Genomic DNA, 19,971 nt, shown 5'->3' on the forward strand with positions numbered 1-19,971 from the left:
TTTGTGGGATACGCAAGTAGATTCTGGACTTGGAGTAAGTGGCTCTTGAAGATTAACCAGCTTTCTTGGGGACTCTTACCATCTAGAATCCTAATCCATGAGATTCCTTTGAAGAGACCAAAGTTAGCTCTCCTGAAGTCCAATGTTACAATCCTGATTGGTGTCCTGCTTCTTTCACCCGGGATCTTAGAATGCTGTTGAAGAAAAGTTGATATGTCTTAATGAAAGAAACACAATACAACAGGGATTTATTGAAATCAGTCTTTTTCTTTAAAATATTTTATTTCAATAACAAAATATTTTGCTGTCAAAGTCTTTCCTTCCAAAACGTGACATCCATTGAGAGTTATTTGAAACTATTACTCCTTTTTTATGAGGAGAAGGGAAACCAAACATGGCTTTCTATTGCCAATAGGGATAATTCTGCCTTCAAATTCACATTTTAATCACCTGTGGAATTAAATCAGAGTGACAATAACCTATCATTTCACCTAACAGTAAAAGAAGAAGACAAGTAAATCATTCAAAAAGCAACAGAAAGCTACACTGCATGATGGCATACCAACACATGTATATATGTGAGGGCAAAATGGTTTGAATGTTTTTAATGAATTTTTCATCACTCGTTGCAACAGTTTGGGAAAGTCCTGAAGTTATCTGTTGTTTATTACTTGAAAGAACAGGGGATAGACACAACTGGAAGATACATAGCTGAGCAAAGGTGAAGTGCAGACTTCACCTGTTTAGCAGGCTAACATGGTGTGAGATGTCTAAGTGTCACAATATTATAGCTATTTATCCCCAAAACTGGTATCAGGTATACTGCATGCAACAATGCTGGTGGGAAACTGCTATCTTGGCTTATCTCATCTTTAAAACCACTGATTAGACCGTAGGTGAATAGAATAGTCCTAGATATTGCACTGCCCTGGGCAGGAACATACTTGCACAGGTTATTGGAGAGGGTCTGTAGAACATGAAAAAGGGAAATTCAAGAGAGTGTTTCTCAAACTACAGCCAAATTCTTGAACATAGCAAACTAAAATTATTGACCAATCTGCAGCCAAATCTTTGACTTAATTCAGGCTCAGTTATAACTTTCAGATTCAGTGGTTCATTCTCCACCTCTAAGAATTCTTGTGGATGAAGTTGGTGTGCATCCATCCACTGGAGGAAGATCATCACTGAGGAACTTGCTGTATCTGTAAGGAACAGATTTCTGAGAGCACAATAAAGTGTCTAGAAGTTCTGCATCATGAGTAGCTCATAGGAGTGGTGCTCTTTTCATTTTTTTTTTGGCCCTAGTTTGAGTTTTGCATGAAGAGAACACTTAATCCTGCTGGAAAGGGACTAGAAGAGTTGCAACACCCAGCTAAGGCTTTCATTGTGTGAAAGAACACTTACTCTAAGGCAGAAAAAGGAAAATAATTTCAAACAAAGTTTGTGGGATTATCCAGACTTAAACTGCTGTAAAAGAGAATAAGAATTACCACTGTGAGCTTTACATCATCTCTTGCAAAAATAGTTTAACAGCTTCTCTTTTTACAGAGGGCTAAATACTTAATAAATGCTTTGCAAAGCCATTTCCTTTCTCACTTTGTAAATATCATTTGGCTTGAGTTTTTGTTGCATGAAGTACAAGCCACCTGGCTCTGCACATGTAAGGGATGCTTGAGAACAAAAGTATGTCTAGGTAAGGCTGCAGTTCCAGACTGGTGTTAACATAATACCACTGTGATAGTGAATGATGCCAGGTGGCCTAGGTAGCACTGAGATGTTCAAATAGCTCTACAATGTATCTTCTCATTTCCTTTCTGATGCTCACTGAAGTCTGATTGGGCTACTAGTTTTCCTTATAGCTTTATTACCATCAAATAATAGAAGTCACAAAGTCCTTCTAGGGAATTTTTATGATGAAATATATATTGGAATGAAGGGTAGACTCCAAATACCACAGGGGAAAAGAAGGGAAGAGTGCCCTACTTCCTTTCTGTTAGAAATGCTGAGATATTGTCTCCAGGTACACAGGAATATGTCACATTAAATCAGATTTCAGTATACTGGTGTGTTCATGAGTTCAATACACCTTTTGACATTACCAGTCCCCAACTAACACAACTTCATGGGAAATATCTGGTTGGGTTATCTAATGCTAATATTGATTCTGGCCTCGCCCTGCCTGCACAGAGTGGAGGAATTTCATACACCATTTGTTTCTTTTTCATGAACACAATAGTATACATATTTACTTTCCTTCCTCTCCCCTCCACCATTCAAGCCTGTGAAGCATCCAGTGAAGCATGTTTCTCTCTTTCCCTTTCTCTTGTCAGTAGTAGCTTCAACATCTTCTCTCACAGACCCAAGTGAATCAGTTAAACACAGGAGAAAAACAAGACAAGGCAAAACCAATATCCTAAACATTTTTGCCTGGTTTGGGCCTATGGGAGCTGAGGGAGGGAGGATCAATTCTGAGCTTCTTTAATTCAAAGAGCACATAGTGCTAGCTTCAGTAAAGCCAGGATTTTAAGGAAGAGGTAGCCAAATGACACGACCTTTATTTTCAGAGAAGGGTAGACAGTTGGGAGAAAGAGAAAAGTGGTTTAATAGTTGGAGTAGTCCAGACTAGTGCAAGTTGCTAGAGCACGGGTACCAAAAGCTTCACAGAAGAAGCACATGGTACTGCTGCACTTGGAGCCCCATCCTGTGACTATCCCAGTCAGTCCAGAACAGCACTCCTGACTCAGTGACCAGTCGAGTCCCTGAGGTCTTGTTGCATGCAACAGCAACTGAGCTCACAGTCTGGCACAGGGGATGTCTGCTCTTGTTGTGAAACAGTGTTCAACTTCAAATGTCAAATGATGAGGTAATTTTCATTCACAGTTGTTTATTTTACCTTTGAAGGGAGGAGGGGAGGAAGACATTAAATATTTCTATAAGAAATGTCACATCTATAGCAAAAGGTTTCACCACTCCTTTCCTAATGTAAAGTTATATTTTTTCAACATTTTAGAATCATCTCAAAAGAAAACTAATTTTATGTCATTAAAATATCAAGGTAATAGACTGTTTATTATGAACCTGAGATATCTTCTGTTAAGTACTTCATGTTAATATTTATTATAAAGTCCCTGCTATGTTGTTCAAACAGCACAAAAAAGTCTTAGTGTAAAATATTCAGATGTTATGTCTTTCCTTTGAGAGCAATCAGAAGGAAAAAAAAAAAAAGAGAGAGAAAAAGAGAGGGTTTTAGAGGGCTTTTATGTAAGCACAGATTGCTTGCAAAGAGAAATGGATATTATTTTCTAGACCTAACAGTACCATTAGTTGAAAAAGATCCACTCAGAAAGTTTCTATTTTCCATTTACCAGACAGGTTTTAGATTCTCTTGCATAACTGAGCAATTTTATTTTGTGAAATAACAAGTCCAAGATAGACAGAAACTTGACATGACTTTAACCATGCTTTCAGAAAAAGAAAATAAATTTTCTTAAAACTGCAGAAACTGCATTAAAAAAATGTTGTCTTTGTTCCCAAGGTGAGAAACCTAAAATAACAGAAACCCAGGAATGAAGAGATGGTAGAAGAAAAAGATGTGCAAAGATAAAATAGCTAGAACATAAACATGAAATATCTGTCCTTCCCAGTCTACACTAAGGATGGGACTGGGGACCTCAGAACCAAAAAATTAATGGGCTGTTGCTTGTGACTGAGAAGATTCCTTAGCAGGACTGTCACAAACTCCTTCTCTCTGTAGGTCAGGCAAAGAGTGAACCCTCTAAAGCACTCGTTGGTGTAGAAGGGTACATGTTAATGTATTATTCTCAGGCTACTAAAACAATGTGAACAAAGTGGGAAGGAAATTGGAGTGAGTTTGGGTAATAGAGACAGTGATCTTGGGGACAAAAGTCAGTCCTCCTTTGTCAGACAAAGAAGAATAATTCTCTGTCTACAGCATTGGACAAATTCACACAGAGAGGCTCCAAGACCTGCCAAGGCAAAACATGGAAAATAGGAACTAAATTGGGTTTTCTTGACTTTAACCATCTTATCCACAAACCTAATTTTCAACCCATAACAAAGACACGGCCTGCAGGACAAGGACCCAGAATATACCAGAAACACAATTGGCTGGTAAAGCTGATAAAGATTCAGAGAAATACGCCTGCACTAAAAGTTTTACAATAAAAATTATATATATATGTGTGTATCTATCTATCTATGTATATAGACACATACATACACACACAGGGATATATATACCCACAATATATACATGCACACAATTCAGAGATGAGAGTTTAAAAAATGTTATTAGAAGTGTCTCACATAATTTTTTGAAAAAATATGACGGTTTCATTGGGAAATGGAACTGATTTAAAACAAAGTACACTTCTTCTGGAACCCAAAGGAGTAGGATTGCTGGCAAGTCTCAAGCACTAGATTTGCAAAAAAGGAAGGTTTTCACTGCATTATCTTCACTGTTAGACAGCAGTTCAAGTAATTTGTGGAAGTAACTCAACATGAATGACAGATATCTCTTACATTTCTTACATTTCCATGGGCTTACAGGACCCTTAAAACTGACCAAGCTTTTGGAGAAAAAAATGTCTTTTTAATTTAGCTGGGGTAGGTAAGCTAAGTAAACCTACTGTAATTAGACAGCAAGTCAACCTACCTTGTGTTCTGCAGAAATTTTAAGTTTGCACTTTGTGCAAGCACCATTCCTAGTTAATTCCTGGTGTACATAGCCCCTGACTGTGCTAAGAGGCTGCAACCGAAGAGCCAAAGCTAACAATAGTGATAGGGCACATACATGGACAGAGATCCAATTTAAACTGCTTTCAGATTCCCAAATCTTCTGGTTTTTGTTTGTACAAAGCATCCACCTCCCAGCTCCTCTGATAACACAGAAAAGGAAACAGGAATTATGTTAAATCCTTCTCTTGCCTCTGAGGATCAGACTCCTATTCTCTAGTAGGGATTTGCCTTTTGTCAGCCCTGTCCCACAGGGACATCATACCATCAGTGGGGACATCAAACCATCCCTCGCACTCAGTGCAACACTGCAGTATCAAAAGAAGTTTTGTATCTGTGAGGGATGGACTAGTAGCACAGTGTTGGAGCTGACAATGTAGTACTGCATGGAAACATTATAGGATAACTGAGTTTTCTGTGTGGAATTGTTTTGAACATATCTTTTTATCTACCACACTGGCATTGGTCATTTTTAAACACGATTGCTATGTTTACCCCTCCCCAAACCTGAATTATGGACTCCTGGCTCCATAGCTAAGAAGATGGATCTTTCCCTTTAGTTTAGAGTGTGGCTTTATTTTCACCAGCAGCTGTGATTTGTCACTAATTTCTAATGCTAAAAAACTCTAAATGTGGGCATTTTTGTCAACCTTATCAGTCTCTAATTGTTGTATTATGCGAGCCGATAAAATAGGCCTAATTCCTTTAAAATCCAAGTCAGGCTGTTAATCTGTGTTAGGCACACGTGAATTGCTTTCTTTCTCCTCATGCAATTGTTAAGACTTGTGAATTCCTCCTCACAGATCCAGCTGGAAGGAAGATATCATCAGGGATATCTTTATCTCTCTGCAATAATTCAAATGAGTATTGGAACAATCACCGATACAAATAAGATTACTTCCAAGTAAGATCATTAAAGTAAATCAGGACAGTTGCCAAAACTGCAATCTGTCCAGAATCTGTACAGTAAAACTAGGAATAGAGAGCCACAATATGTTCTTGAACAGAAGACACAAACAAGATATACGGAAATGTACAGCTTTCATCCATCATACTGAAGTTTCTGTATGCTCTGGGTACCAACATTTTAAAATTCACCTGATTTCCTCTTTTCTCGTAGATTTCTTACCACTAATTCCATGTCATAGCTGAGACCAAAGTTTGTGGAGTAAATCAGAGGAGTAGATCTGATGAAATGACAGCATCTGGTGAAAGTAGTACTCTAACTTACATTTGGTAAAACTTGTAAAATTGGGTTCACTTTTTACTTACTGGTTTTGGTTTATCTGTTTCCTCTTTTGCTTGTTTTTTAATATAAATGATTTTCAGAAACTATTTAGCTGATAAAAATATTTACAGATAGTAATTAAAGCACTTCAAATAAAACATGTGTGGTCAAAAATCCTGTAATAGTGGAAGAGATGTAACCACAGCCATGTTCAAAAAAGACCTCAAATCCCAGTTTTTTCAGCACCACAGAAAATTCTGCACAGCAGACAGAAAACAATACAATCTTTTTTGATTTGTTACCATGAATACCCACAACAGGAAACAAAATTGTGTATATGCCTATCTACAAATATATAATTGAATAAGACTATGTGAAAGCTGGAAAAGTGTTGCCTGCAATGTTTAATGAGAAAGTGTTTTCTAGAGGGTAGCTTTAGGAGACTTCTTTGCAGTATTGAGGTAGTGTTTTAACTTCTAATCTACCAGTTTATAAATTTTCCTTATATATAGTACAAAATTAAAGGTCTTTGTGGAAAATCAGAATAGCTTATGTAGGGTTTGTGGTTATTCTGGTGCTCATGCTTTTTAATTCAGAAAATCTGGACATCACAATATACAACAACTAAGATGTATGAAGAACAGACATGCGGCTCTTTTGGAGAAGAACAACATGTCCATCTTGCTCTACGTTTCTTTTCCAGCATGAAAATTGTTCACATTTCTCTGTATGTTTGCATAGATAATGGACAAACTATATTAATATTGCTAAAACAATATGGAATCTATTACATGTCTTGAGATAACAACCTTGTTAACAGAGAAAATAACATTATACAGTGATTCTATCTGTGTATCTGTAGCCACTCAGATATGATGAGAACATTGCCAAATTTGAACATGGTAGTGCATTTTATCAGCAGATAGAAGGACAGAAAGGACCAGAGATACCATAAATGTCACAGTAAAAGAAAGCTGAATGATCTTTCCAAGTGTTATTTTTTTTTTACTGCATAGAAACAAGTATAAGAGTTGAGGTAGTATTATTTCTGTCTTTAAAGACTTCCCAATCTGTTTCAGAATTATTTGTGTTGTTTTTCAAACTTGAAAATATAAGGGAGCAGAATCTGGGTATGCTTGAAAGACACAGCTGGATAAGATCCAATATTTGCTTCATTGATAGGCTGCCATGACTTAGGCAATTTATAACAAATCCTTATTTTTACACTTGTTTCTGAGTGACAGCACAGCTGCCTCTGAACAAACTGATCTTAAACTATTCTACTCCCAAGTGAAAGCATACAAATTCACTCCTTTGATCTATAGGTCCAGTCCATTGTTTGGGATATGTCTTAGTCCAGTGCATAATTTCCAAATGTTGATAATTCATATGAAGGTGTCTTCTAGTGCCTTAATTTCTCTTCTATTGGCCTTCTGACATCTTCGAGCACTCCAACTGTATACCCTGTTCACTTAAGCTGTATACCCTGATCACTCTGTTAGCTAAATCTCCTGAAAAGGCATATTTATTTGACGGTGTGCAACTCCTAGATATTTTTGAAGGCATAGAGTGGCCTGGTAGTGAAGAGAGGATGGAAGAAGCACTGCCTGCTCCCGCTAGGTTTCTTTGAACATTATTGTGTATTCATTCCCAGTAAGATAGAAAAAGTCAAAATAACTATAAAGTATGAAACAGCTAGCAACTTGATCCAGATTGCACTGGCTTAAGAAGAGAAGTTCTTCATCTATCTTGTTGTTAGAAAAAAAAGACAAAAGGCAGCATAAGCATACTAAGCAGGCTACTAAAGGGCATTTGACTATCAGCTTTCTGAAACATGAAACATTCAGCACTTTGCAGAGACACACCATTGTGAGGACTGGACAGAGGCTTCCATTCTCTAGTAAGGGAAAAGCAGAGTCTTTTTCAGGCCAGGCATGAAAATAAAAAAACTGATTTCATTAACTGCATGACATTTTCTCAATAAGTGTAATAAAGTTGCTGGCAATTTAAGAAAGAAAAAAAAAAGCTAACCGTAAACTCCTCCCCTGAAAAAGTAAAAAAACAATTGATGAAATCAGATGAATAAAACCTGAAAAGCTAATAGCACAAGTTTTCTTTGCTCTTACTACAGGGGCTTAAAGAAGCAAATCAGTCTCAGACATAACATGAAATTGAAATAATAGCAAACTTTCCATGTTTGATATCAAGAGAGTGAAAGGCAGTTTATTTAAAAAGCTAAATTCCACCTACACTTTTGGGAGTTTTTTCTGCCATGAATAATTTTGTGGATGTTTCCAAAGCACATGCAATGTGCACCAAAGAATAATCTGTCAGTTTTATCTGGAATATTATTCCCTACCACTTCTATTGTACAGGCTAGACATCTCAAGGAAACAGTCCCTACCCACCTGCAGGTAACATCTCTGTTCACATGCGACTACATGTATTTTTGTATACAAAACCTGCATGAAGATTTCCCTCTTGAACTGGAAATGATGAAACTCTTGACTTTGGTATGCAGGTAGTTTTTTGACAACAAACCCGTGAATGTAGAAGGCAGCGGAGAGTGGGTATACGTACAAGAATTTAATTTTGAGCCTACTCTACTATATGGAGACAAAAGAAGAATAAATACTTACAACTATATTGTTTCTAGAACAGATAGCTTACATCAGTGAAAAAAATATCTCTCAAGGTTTGTATAAAAGAGTGTGTGTGCTAAGTGCTTTGCTTTTTGCTCTTTGTTGGGAATATTTCAATGGGGGTTTTTTTGTGTTAGGATGATAATAATTTCAATTGTAGCTTGTTATTCATAGTATTCTATTGTTCAGGTGGTTTTGGATGCTACATTTGAGACAAGCTAGACAGTATTTTTTCTGTGACTTGACACAGAGATTTGTGTTTCATAAATCACTTTTCCTAATAAGTTTCATGAAAATTTTCCCTTGCCTAGAGATCTGAAATTTCAGAAAATATAGGTTCCTCCTCAGAAGATTATTGTCATCGAAATGTTAAAATTAGTCAAGCGACTGTACTTCGAGACAAACTCCTTACTGGGCCATAAGGGACTGATACATACCTTTATTGTGTAATCATGAAACAAATATGTCAAAGAAAACAAATGGATTAATGTGAAGTTCCTTCAGTGACTGTGAAGATACATAGGCACGCTTTTCTCCATGATATTCCCAAATGGCATAAACCAATCTTAGTGACCCTGAACACCTCAACAGTGTTTGACATTTCACTAATAATGGAATAATGAGGCATAAACATCAAGGATAAATGGCAAGAACTCCCACAGACATCTCTGGCCCAAATTAAATTCCCCATGGCATGTATCTTCACAGAATCACGGAATCACATTTTATTCTTGTGTAGTTCAATCAAAGTGGGTTTTTTCAAAATTTATCCTCTGATTCAAACTCAGATTTGTGGAATGGATTCCAGGGACCTGAGCTGGTCCAGAAAACAGTGCCATTCTGCTATAAGATCTAGCACCCCTTCCCTCTCCATCCCCTAAAGAAGAGAAAAAGAAACTCAGAAATTGTTAACATATGAAAGATAACAACCCTGAGCCAAAACCTCAGTCTAGCTCTTCCTTTGTTAATTATAAAGCAACAGAATAGCTAGCACAAAAAACTTGGCTAAACATGCTGGTTGTAGCTGCTATGATAGATGATGTTCTTATACTAGCCAATATACTGATGTGGCCTATTTCCTGCCTGCTTGATCTGAGTCTTTGCAATAAGCCTGTCATTTATCCAAAGTGTATTGTTAACATTAAACATATTTTTACAACATCCACATGACAAAGATTAATTAGCATTGTATCCCAAGAGGGTAAATGCTAGAATTTAATTTATTTCTGCTTATTGTATCACTATCTTTTTACAGCTGTTTCATCATTACCAAGTATAATTTGTTTAAAAAATATTTAGGGATGTTCTGGATGGCAGTTGCAATCAACACAAGGCAACATCATGGAAGCAAATAATTTGTATGCCTAAAATAATGAGAGATTTAGCTTTTCCAGACTTGGACTCTTCCTGGGATATACTTTATCTTTTCCTTTTTTTTTCACTCTAGCCATCGTTGATCAGCACAAGAGTGCATGAAAACCCGCAGCATTCCTGAGAAATTCTGTCTGTGCTATTGCTGTACTTGCACTTGCAGAAGTAGGCTTTTATGTTCTGTGGCTGGAACCAGCCACAGGCATGGTTTTGGAGTTTGACAATTTATGAGCATTTCTAAACAGTGGAATGCTATAAAAATAAACAAAACTAAAAAGAGACCTAAAAGTTGAATTTTACCATTGTGTAAAATAACACTTGAAGCTCTGTTTTGTGTTTTATGGAAGATTTTTCAGAGATCTCTAGGCTGAGCTATAGTTAATGAGATATAGATAGCCTGCTTTGAATTTTGAATGAAAGAAGAAATCATGCTTCCCTTGCTCCTTGTCTATGGCAGAGTTAGGAGTTAGAGACTCAGTCAGTCATTGATTTGTTTGGAAGTGAATGAAGCAGAAATGAGTCTAGACTTTTAAAGACCTTTGAAAAATAGTCAAAGCCCTCTTTTTGATGGAGAAACTGATTCAATGTGGAGGTTTAACAACTTGTTCTTCAGGATAACTCACTTCAATCGTTTTACGTTACTGATCTTATACTTCTCTGTTTTGTACACTATTACAAAGCAAATCCTGACCTCTCTTTTCCTTTAACAGATCTGTGTCTTTCCTTCTGAGCAGAGCTGACATTTTACTGTCCCCTACTTTTCTATGCGATACAGTCTCAATCTATTGATCCAGTTTCACAAATGTGAAGTGTTAGGCCTTGAATGTTGTAAATGTTGTGAATGAAATAGTTTGCTATGCTGGGGGTTGCCCTTAAGGATGTGACTACTATTCTCAGTGAGCTTCAGCATCTAGTCAGCAGAGGAGTGACTCCTCCTCAATGACTTCACCCTTGGGATCTGAAAAAAGAGTGCCAACAGCAGAGAAATGAGCACTGGACTTCCATATTACTCTTTTTTTTTCCCTTCTTTCAAGAGCCAGAGTAGCTCCTGCTGTGTCTTAGAGATTACTAACTCTATACAATCCACTAGCAGTAGGAATGAATGAATGGTCTAAGATCAATACGTTCTGTCCACACCCACTCCTGGTACCGGTATTGCTTTTTTAACCCCCATATTTTTACTCATGACAGATAGCCTACATGAAAACAGAAAACAGCAATGAAAGCAGGCTGGTGGCAGTGCAGCTTCTCTAAGGTGCTGTGGGTGCTACTTTAGGTGACGAACGTAGAACATAATAGAGCTTATTAAATAGGTGCTTGACTTCTCCTCTCCACAAAGCTCTGGAGTTGACCTTAATTCAGATATGCATGACTGCCAGACAGGTGAAAGAATGCTCTGAGTTTGTGAAGGGGTTCATACATGTGATGAAAGAATGGTGGAATACCTTGGAAATTTTTGACATTGCTTAATAGCTAACTGCTTTAGATCTATAAGGAGCCATTTCATGTTAAAAAAGAAAACAAAACTAAAATAAATGACAAAAAGCAAGCTCTTATTATTAGACACCAGCTGATGAGTATGTTCTGACTTCATTTTGCAGTGCAGACACAAAGGATTGGATGCATACTTGAAGATGACAGAGGTCCCTCTGGTGTGGAAGAAAAAGCCATATGGAAAATATTCTTTCTTCCATGCTTTAAATGAAACAACTTTGTTTTCTTAAGCAGCAGTAAGTGCTTAGCAGGTTCAGAGGATAGGCAGGGTGTATATATGAAGCACATATCCATGCAGGTTGGTTGGAACTAGATTAAATTGGCTGCAGGAGCATGCATGAAAATACAGTCCTCCTGGTTGTCACCAAGACCATTTACATTCCTAGAAAACATGGTTTTGAATAAGGAAACAGGAATATAGAAGAAATATATAAAGCCTGAAGGGAATAATATTCTAGATTTTTAACAAAAGACTAGATTCAGGCAGAACTACAGCCTCAGCAACTCACAATTCCATGCTTTCTTTTGCGAGTTACACCAGTAATGCTACCAAAAGCATTTACAAGCCTGGGAAGCAGAGTATAAACCTAATCTTGGCCCTTGTGGAAGTTAAAAGAATCTATTTGTTCTTGTTGCAGTACTTGGAAACTAGGATGTAACTGAGTTGCTTGAAATAAGCAGAATTAAGAGAGGAAGTAGTGGAGCATGAAAATAAGAGCAAGAACCTTCACTCCTGCTGTTGAGGAGAGTAGCAATGTGTTGGCATCTGAAAAAAAGAAGGAGTTAAAGAGCTCCAGAGATGAATAAGGTTTCTTTAAGCACTGAAATGCTGATTTTGATTTGGTTTGGTTTGGTTTGGTTTGGTTTGATTTGGTTTGGTTTGGTTTGATTTGGTTTGGTTTGGTTTGGTTTGGTTTGGTTTGGTTTGGTTTGGTTTGGTTTGGTTCCGTTTGGTTCCGTTTGGTTCTGTTTGGTTCCATTTGGTTTGGTTCCGTTTGGTTTGGTTCCGTTTGGTTCTATTTGCTTTGCTTTGCTTTGCTTTGCTTTGGTTTAATGGAGTTTTATCTTTGACTGTTTCCCACAGATTTTAAGGAAAAGCAATGCACTCTTCAGTCAGGAGGAAGAAAACAGAGTTAAGAGAGGAAATAAAGATCTATAGTAACAGAGAGTTTCACTAGTGCTTTTAAGGACATGAGAGCTTCAGAAAGAATGGGATGTGGATTGATCACTAAGGTTACTTTGGAATGGCTAAAGGAGTAACTAAAACAATGACAATTGAGAATAGTGCCAGATGAAGCTGAATACCTGGTGTCACAGCAAAAATAAGTGAACACAGTCAATTCTGAGTCATACTTTTATGGACATAACTGTATTAGAGTTGAACAGTCAGCTTTACTGAACTCTGTTATCCAGGATCTGCACACTCTCTTCACATCAACTCAGTTCTTCAGTCAAGCCCTATTATATGATACAATAAAGTCGGCAGAAACTTATAGTGCTCCCCCTAAGCTTCATTTATCACTGTGGTGAAGATTCATCTTAAAAGGACACAACTTTAGAATGCCACTGTCACAGAACTGTTGCATTTATAAAATGCTACAAATGATTGTATGAAATCTAGGAGGGAAAGCTTCCATTCAGTTTCCTCTTTGGTTGCTATGAAGGACATCTCTGTTGTTGCAAGGAAGGTTCTATTGAGAAAAGTTCATGGAGAGTTCTCTTTAGAGAGAGCTACATCACCCCATGCTACAGGGAGAATACAGTCAGGGGCTGATACAGTAGACTGTGACGAAAAAAAAAAGGTGACTGAATTTCCTTTTGCTGTCTCCTCCTCCTTTTTAAGCACAAAGGTCCAGAATATAGTCTATGTAACTTTAACCATCTCTGTTCTTATTTTGTAACAATGATAAATTTTGGACTCTTCACTACTTGAAGGACATTGAGGTACTGGAGCATGTTCAGAGATGGGTAATGAAGCTGGTAAAGAGTCTGGAGAACGAGTCTGATGAGAAGTGGCTGAGAAAACTGGGGATGTTTAGTCTGGGGAAGAGAAGGCTGAGAAGAGATATGATCACTCTCTACAACTACCTTAAAGGGGTAATGAGGTGGGGATTGATATTTTCTCTCCAGTAATGACATATTGTAGTATATTAATAATGAATAATAGGACAAGAGGAAATGGGATCAAAATTCACCAAGGGAGATTTAGATAGGGCATAGGAAGAACTTTTTCACCAAGAGGGTTATTAAGCATTGGAATGGGCTGAGCTGCCCAGGGAAGTGGTGGAGTCACGATTCCTGGAGATATTTAAAAGACACATAGATGAGGTGCTGAGGGATATGTTTTAGTTCAGTGATGGGCTTGGCAGTGTTAGATTAGTGGCTGGACTTGATAATCTTAAAGGTCTTTCCAAACATTATGATTCTATGATTCTATAATGGTGTTTACTTCAGTTTCTTAGCCTTGGTCACCTAGAATGCAGTGGTTCTTTAAACCTTGACTTTAATCCCCAAGGCAGCACTGTCACCTCTGTCAAAGCCGGGCTTACAAATGGCTTAGAAACATGTCAGTTAATGGTCAATTCCAACAACAGCAGAAGTCTCGAAATTGTTTGCGAAGAAGCGGTACATAACTTCTAACAATATGAAGATCTGACTGGCTGATGCACTTTTCAGTGTCTCTTTAGGAAACCATTCCTGGAGTCTTCAGAAAATGTCTCTATTTGGGCAAGTCTGCACTGTTTAGTGGAAATACGTCCTTAGAGAGACTAGAACAGTGTTATGCAAACAAATCCACGTATATCCAGTAGTGCAGGAAAATCTGATGGAACAGCTTTGAGTAAATATATTGGAGCTAGTTTATTGAGTATTAGAAGCTAATGTTCCCAAGGAGGGTCTGCTCCTTTCTGTCAAGTCTACTACTTACACGTAGAATTATTTTCCTAATGGTTTTGTGATCTGATGAAATAGCAGTCAAGAAGAGATTTTGTGTGAAACATCACATTCCTATCACTTTCAGCACTGATAAATGGTACCTATTACATCACTTACAGATGGGAGGTGAAAGACTTATGTGCTTAAAAATTTATTTTCTTTCTTCAGGGGATGAGAGCTGGCTAGTCAAAGATACCATCTCTCCTTGAAGACTTTATGGGTTTCAGGTTTTTTCTCTTTTAAACTGTTACAGGTCCAAAAAGTAGCACATCTGCAGCATTCATAAACATCTTAGCATGATAATGCAAGGAGTATTAGGGGAAAGGGAGATCATATCAAACGACCAAGGCAAGCCCCGGAACCATATCAGACGTTGAATCTAAATTCTTTTTAGCATCTGTACATTACCTTACCACTTACATCATCTGGATATATGAAGCACTCCAGTCAGATCTATATATGATTTCTGATACAAATTCAAGTATAATTATACTGTTCATAAAAGTGTCAATAGGAGTGAGATGCTGAAGCTTCAGGAAAATTTAAATAAATAGGTGTAAAAATGTGTTCGAATGTGTTATCACTCACCTACAAAATATAGATCTGCATCACATATAGTTAGCAATTCAGTTAAAAACACATCTTGCCCAGTTTCTGAACAAATACTAAAAGTGCTATTTTTGATCACAGACAAGCTATTTAATCTTTCTGTTTCCTCTGAATATTTCTCTCAAGTATTGCCTGTTTGGGCAGCTAGCTATAACAGTCAACAAAGGCTGCCTGTTATTTCAGGAGTCTGAGATGACATACAACTATCATGGTGATCCAATCTCACACTTTGAAAACTGAGACACATAGATGGCTGTGACTTCTCCATCAACCTTCTTTTGGGGTTGGAGCACATCCTTTAGTCATACATCTAGCATGCCTCCCAGACTTAGGGATACTAGTTGGAAATTATATTTTACCCTGAGTCATCATTAAGGATTTATCTAATATAGGCACAGCATATATTGCTCTGATGTTTTATCACCTTGAATCTTGTTAGGCATTTATCAGTTAGATTAAAGAATTGTCTTGTATTAGGTGTCACATTCCCTTTCACACAATTGGTGGTCATCTCTTGATCTGCTTTTTATTGGACTATGTGTATCAGAACTCCTATCAGCTTTTCAATCAAGCTAATGGGTACATCACAACTGAGATTCAAATGTTATATTGGCCTGGCTATTAGCAGCTTTTCAAACTGTACATTGTCCTAGCTGTTTGGCCTTGACTTAAAATCTTTAGACAATTCATACTAGTAATAATGAACAATCTAAGCGAATATTGACACAATGCTATTACCAAGACCTATGACTGACAACCCCAGGACGTGCAAGGCAGATATGGCTGAGTGAACATTTTGGCACAGGGACTGAGATATATTGGGATGAGATATCATATCTTTGCTCAAAGGAAGGAAGAGTGTAGATTCACTTTTTAAGGCCTATGTGACCCATGTTTTTCATCCCCTTGAGCTGCACCAAGCTATCCATTTGAGGAGTGTCATGGTTTAGCAAGGAGCTGTTTTTTGCTTGGTAACATGGGGAGGGGGTTGCAGTGAAGACCTGGTAAAGAGTTTGTGGACTCTCTCCCAGCTCCTGGGTTCACACCCACCTCAATCCCTGCTAGGCCAATCTGGCGCCTCTGAGATCACTATTTAGGGACGGAAATTTGAAGCGCTTGCAGGAGATGTAAGAGTGATACAAGATGGAGGCGACCACGCGGACCCCACAGTCAGAGAAGGAGAAAGAAAGGAGGACCATCAGACCAGAGACCCCTCTGCAAGCCGTAGCAAGAATGCAGGCTGTATCTCTGCAACCCATGCAGGGCCACGGCAGGACTGAGAGCCACCAGCAGCTCCATATGAGTGCACTCGGACTGGCGAGAGACTGTGTGGGAAGACAGACATGGCACAGGCCGTGCTGGAGAGCCTGTGGGCTGCAAAGCAGCCCCACACGAGAGGCAGAGAGGAGCTGCAGTCTTTGGGATAAATGCACGTCAGAGCAGCCCATGCAGGGCTGCCGTGTGTGTGAGGTACCCCACGGACTTGGAAGGAGGACTGGTGCAGAGCTGTCATGGTTTGACATGACAGCCTTTTCTGGTAATCGGGAAGGGGCTGTAAAAATTACTTCTGTAAGAAGTTGCTCACAACTCTCCCCAACTCTGAGCCAGACCCACTTCTGGGGCTGAGCCAATTAGACACGTCCATGATCACTTTTTAAGAAGAAGCTGGAAGAAGAGGTTTCTTCCTTCATTTTCCTCCATCTTCTTTCTTCTTCTGCCCCTTCTGGCTGGTGTTGGTGCAAGGAGTAGGAACAGTGAGAGAAACAACCATGTGGACTCCAAGGTCAGTGATGAAAGAGAGGAGGAGGTGTGCTGGAGCAGAGACTCCCCTGCATTCTATGGAGAGAACTGGTGAAGCTAAGATTTATTTGCCTTTCTTTAAAGACCCCGCATCAGCGGTACAGACTCATTTTGATAATGAGCCTGCATCAGGGGCAGAGATTCATTTTGCTAAAGCTGGCCTCAGACCAAGGGCAGCGATTCACTTCATTAAAGGCCCTGAGCCAGGGACAGTGACTATGGCTGGAAGAGGTTGTGTCCTGTGGGAGGGACCCAATCACTTTACTATAGACCCTGAGCCAGGGTCAGTGATTTTCTTCTTTAAAACTATGGCCGGAAGAGGCTATGTCCCGAACGAGGGACCCTTTATCACTACGGCTGGAGCAGGCCATGTCCCGAGGAAGGGAGCCAATATCCACAGCTGGAACTGTGGGGAGGAACCCACGACAAAGCAGCTCATTAAACTTATGCCCAGAAGAGGCCTTGTCCCGAGAGAGGGACTCTGTAACTGCAGAAACTGCAACTGTGGCAAAGAATCCAAGACAGAGATATTCACCAAGGACTGCGTCCCATGTGAGGGACCCTGTATCGGCAGAAGCTGCAGCTGCTGGGAGCAACCCACACCAGAGAAGTTCATTAAGGACTATGTCCCAGGGGAAGAACCTTGTGTTGGAGCAAGGGAGAATGCCAGGAGTCATCCTCATCCGAGAATAGAGAAGCAGCAGAGCCCATCTATGAGAGACTGACCACAGTCCCCATTCCCTGCCCCCCTGAGCCGTTGAGGGGGGAGGAGGTAGAGATATCGGGAGCAGTGAGCTGGGCCTGGGAAGAAAGGAGGGATGGGGGAGGGAGATCTTAAAGTGCTGGTTGTAATTTTCTCATCATCCTACTCCCTTTTTGCTTTTATTCCATTCTGTTTCTTGTAGAATAAACTTTCCTACTTTCCTCTCTAAGTCGAGTACTGGAGTCTGTTTTGCCCAGAACCGTAATCGGCAGCGAGTCCTCCCTGCCCTTGTCTTAATCTACAACAATCTTGCTTATCTTTTTACTCCTATTTTGCTGGGGCCTCTGCCATCCTAACGAGGGTGGGGGTGAATGGGGACACTGAGCGAGAGACTGTCATGGTGCTGCTGTGCTAGCTGGGCCAAACCAGGACAGGAGCCCACCTGCCCTGAGGAGAGATAAAGGGTAGAAGCTATCAGGAATAGACTGAATGAAATCCCTACTCACTGTCCCTCTGGGCCGTTCAGTGGGGGAGGAGGCAAAAACACTGGGACCAGGACTCTGAGCCCAGGAAGAGGGCGGGAGTGGAAGAAGATGGTCTTAAAGGGCTGGTCAGACTCTTCATCATTGTATCACTCTGTGTTGCTTCATTTTGGTTATGTTTTGGGGTTTTATGGTTTTGCTTTAGTTGGTGTTGAATTAAATTATTTTCTGATTTTCTGGCCTGGTCTGTTTTGTCCTGGACCTTAAGCGGCAATTAAGCTCTCCCTGCCCTTTGGCAATTCTCAGGTCTTTGGCACTTGAGGCTAATCGTGGTCTTTTGTTCCCTGATGGGCCAAAACCAGGACAAGGAGTAATACATCAAATAAGCACAAACTATTTGTTTCTGGCACACACTCTTTACCCTTGTAAAGAACAGCATACAAATTGTTTCCTTGTTGGAAGCCCTGGATTACCCAGCAGTATTATTTCTCTGCAAAAAAAAATAGAAGTGCTAAGTGGTCAAGTACTTGCTCTAGTTACTTGAACGAAGACTTCTGGAAACCCATATAAGACACGGGGACTTGGAATTCTAGAGTAAGTCAGGAAGTCTTCAGATGAAGCAAGTAGAGACGGAAGTATCCTAAATGACTCACTAGATCATTCCGTTTTCTTTTGGCATAGTTTACTGGTGGAAAAAGGACTAGTAGTTGATTCCAAACAGTAGCAGATATCATATTTCTTCTGTGGGTTTTGGTGCAACTTATACGTATAGAAGAATATAATCAACGGATCAGAGTAATTGCAAAGGAACAGTGGTAGTTCATTCAGATGTAAGAAATAATTTGGTTACTTGTAAGCACAGCTAAATACAAACCATACTTTTATTTAGCAATCAGTTCTCTCTTTTTTTTTTAATGATTTCTAAAATAATCCTCAAGTTGCAGTATTTTATATATTATCTTTTCCTAAATCCTGGAATTTCAATAGTTATTGGAGAACATGTTTAGGAAGATTCTGGAGTGGTTATGCAGATTTCAGAGCCTAAAAGCCTCATCTGTTCAGCTGAACAGGATTTTTGTAGAAGCTGAGAAACATCAGTAATCAGAGTATAAAGACAGAAAAAGAACAGAGAGCTTGACACAAGGATGTAGGGATAGCTGCCCTTTCCAGGAGGAAAAGAACAATTTGAGATGTTCTATGTTTCTTCTTGTTCCTGTCTTCCTGTAAGAACTATTTTTGATATGACTGTTCATTGCCTTGTACCAACTGCAGGTTATTATACCTGACTCTTCATTGTCTGGGATACATTTTCACCTATGTTTCTTCTTGTTCCTGTCTTCCTGTAAGAACTATTTTTGATATGACTGTTCATTGCCTTGTACCAACTGCAGGTTATTATACCTAACTCTTCATTGTCTGGGATACATTTTCACCAGTGCCTGGCTCCATAAACGGAGGAAACGTAAAGAGCTGCCCAGATACCACTCCAAGCTGTTGTCAGTGCAATTCTTCGTTCTGTGAGGGTCTTAGTTAAGCTTAAAATAATAAAAATGTGTTTTGTTTGTAGTTTTCTCTGTAATTACTGCATTACATCAATATTTCAGCCTGAAGTCAGCAGAAAAGTTGCCAGATACAGTGCGTTTCTGTCTGTGTGTCAATTTGCACTCATACAACTTACAGGACATGTTGGCCAATTTAAGGCCTGCTTGACGAAGAGCAGTAAGTCTTGCAGATACAGAGAGTGACAAAATTCTATGATGCTGGGTAGCTGGGGAGCGCAATCAAGTGTGATAAATGCTACATTCAAATCTTTGGTCATCTTTTCAGATGTCAGAAGAAAACTCAAAAACACAGAAAACACTTTTCATACAGAGCTCTACTTCAGAAAAAGTTGGAGCATGTGTGTTATGAGACATCAGGAAATCATGTGGGACTTGCAAATCCAGAAGAAGC

Source organism: Colius striatus, chromosome Z, assembly GCF_028858725.1.
Source record: "Colius striatus isolate bColStr4 chromosome Z, bColStr4.1.hap1, whole genome shotgun sequence".
NCBI classification, from domain to species: Eukaryota; Metazoa; Chordata; class Aves; order Coliiformes; family Coliidae; genus Colius; species Colius striatus.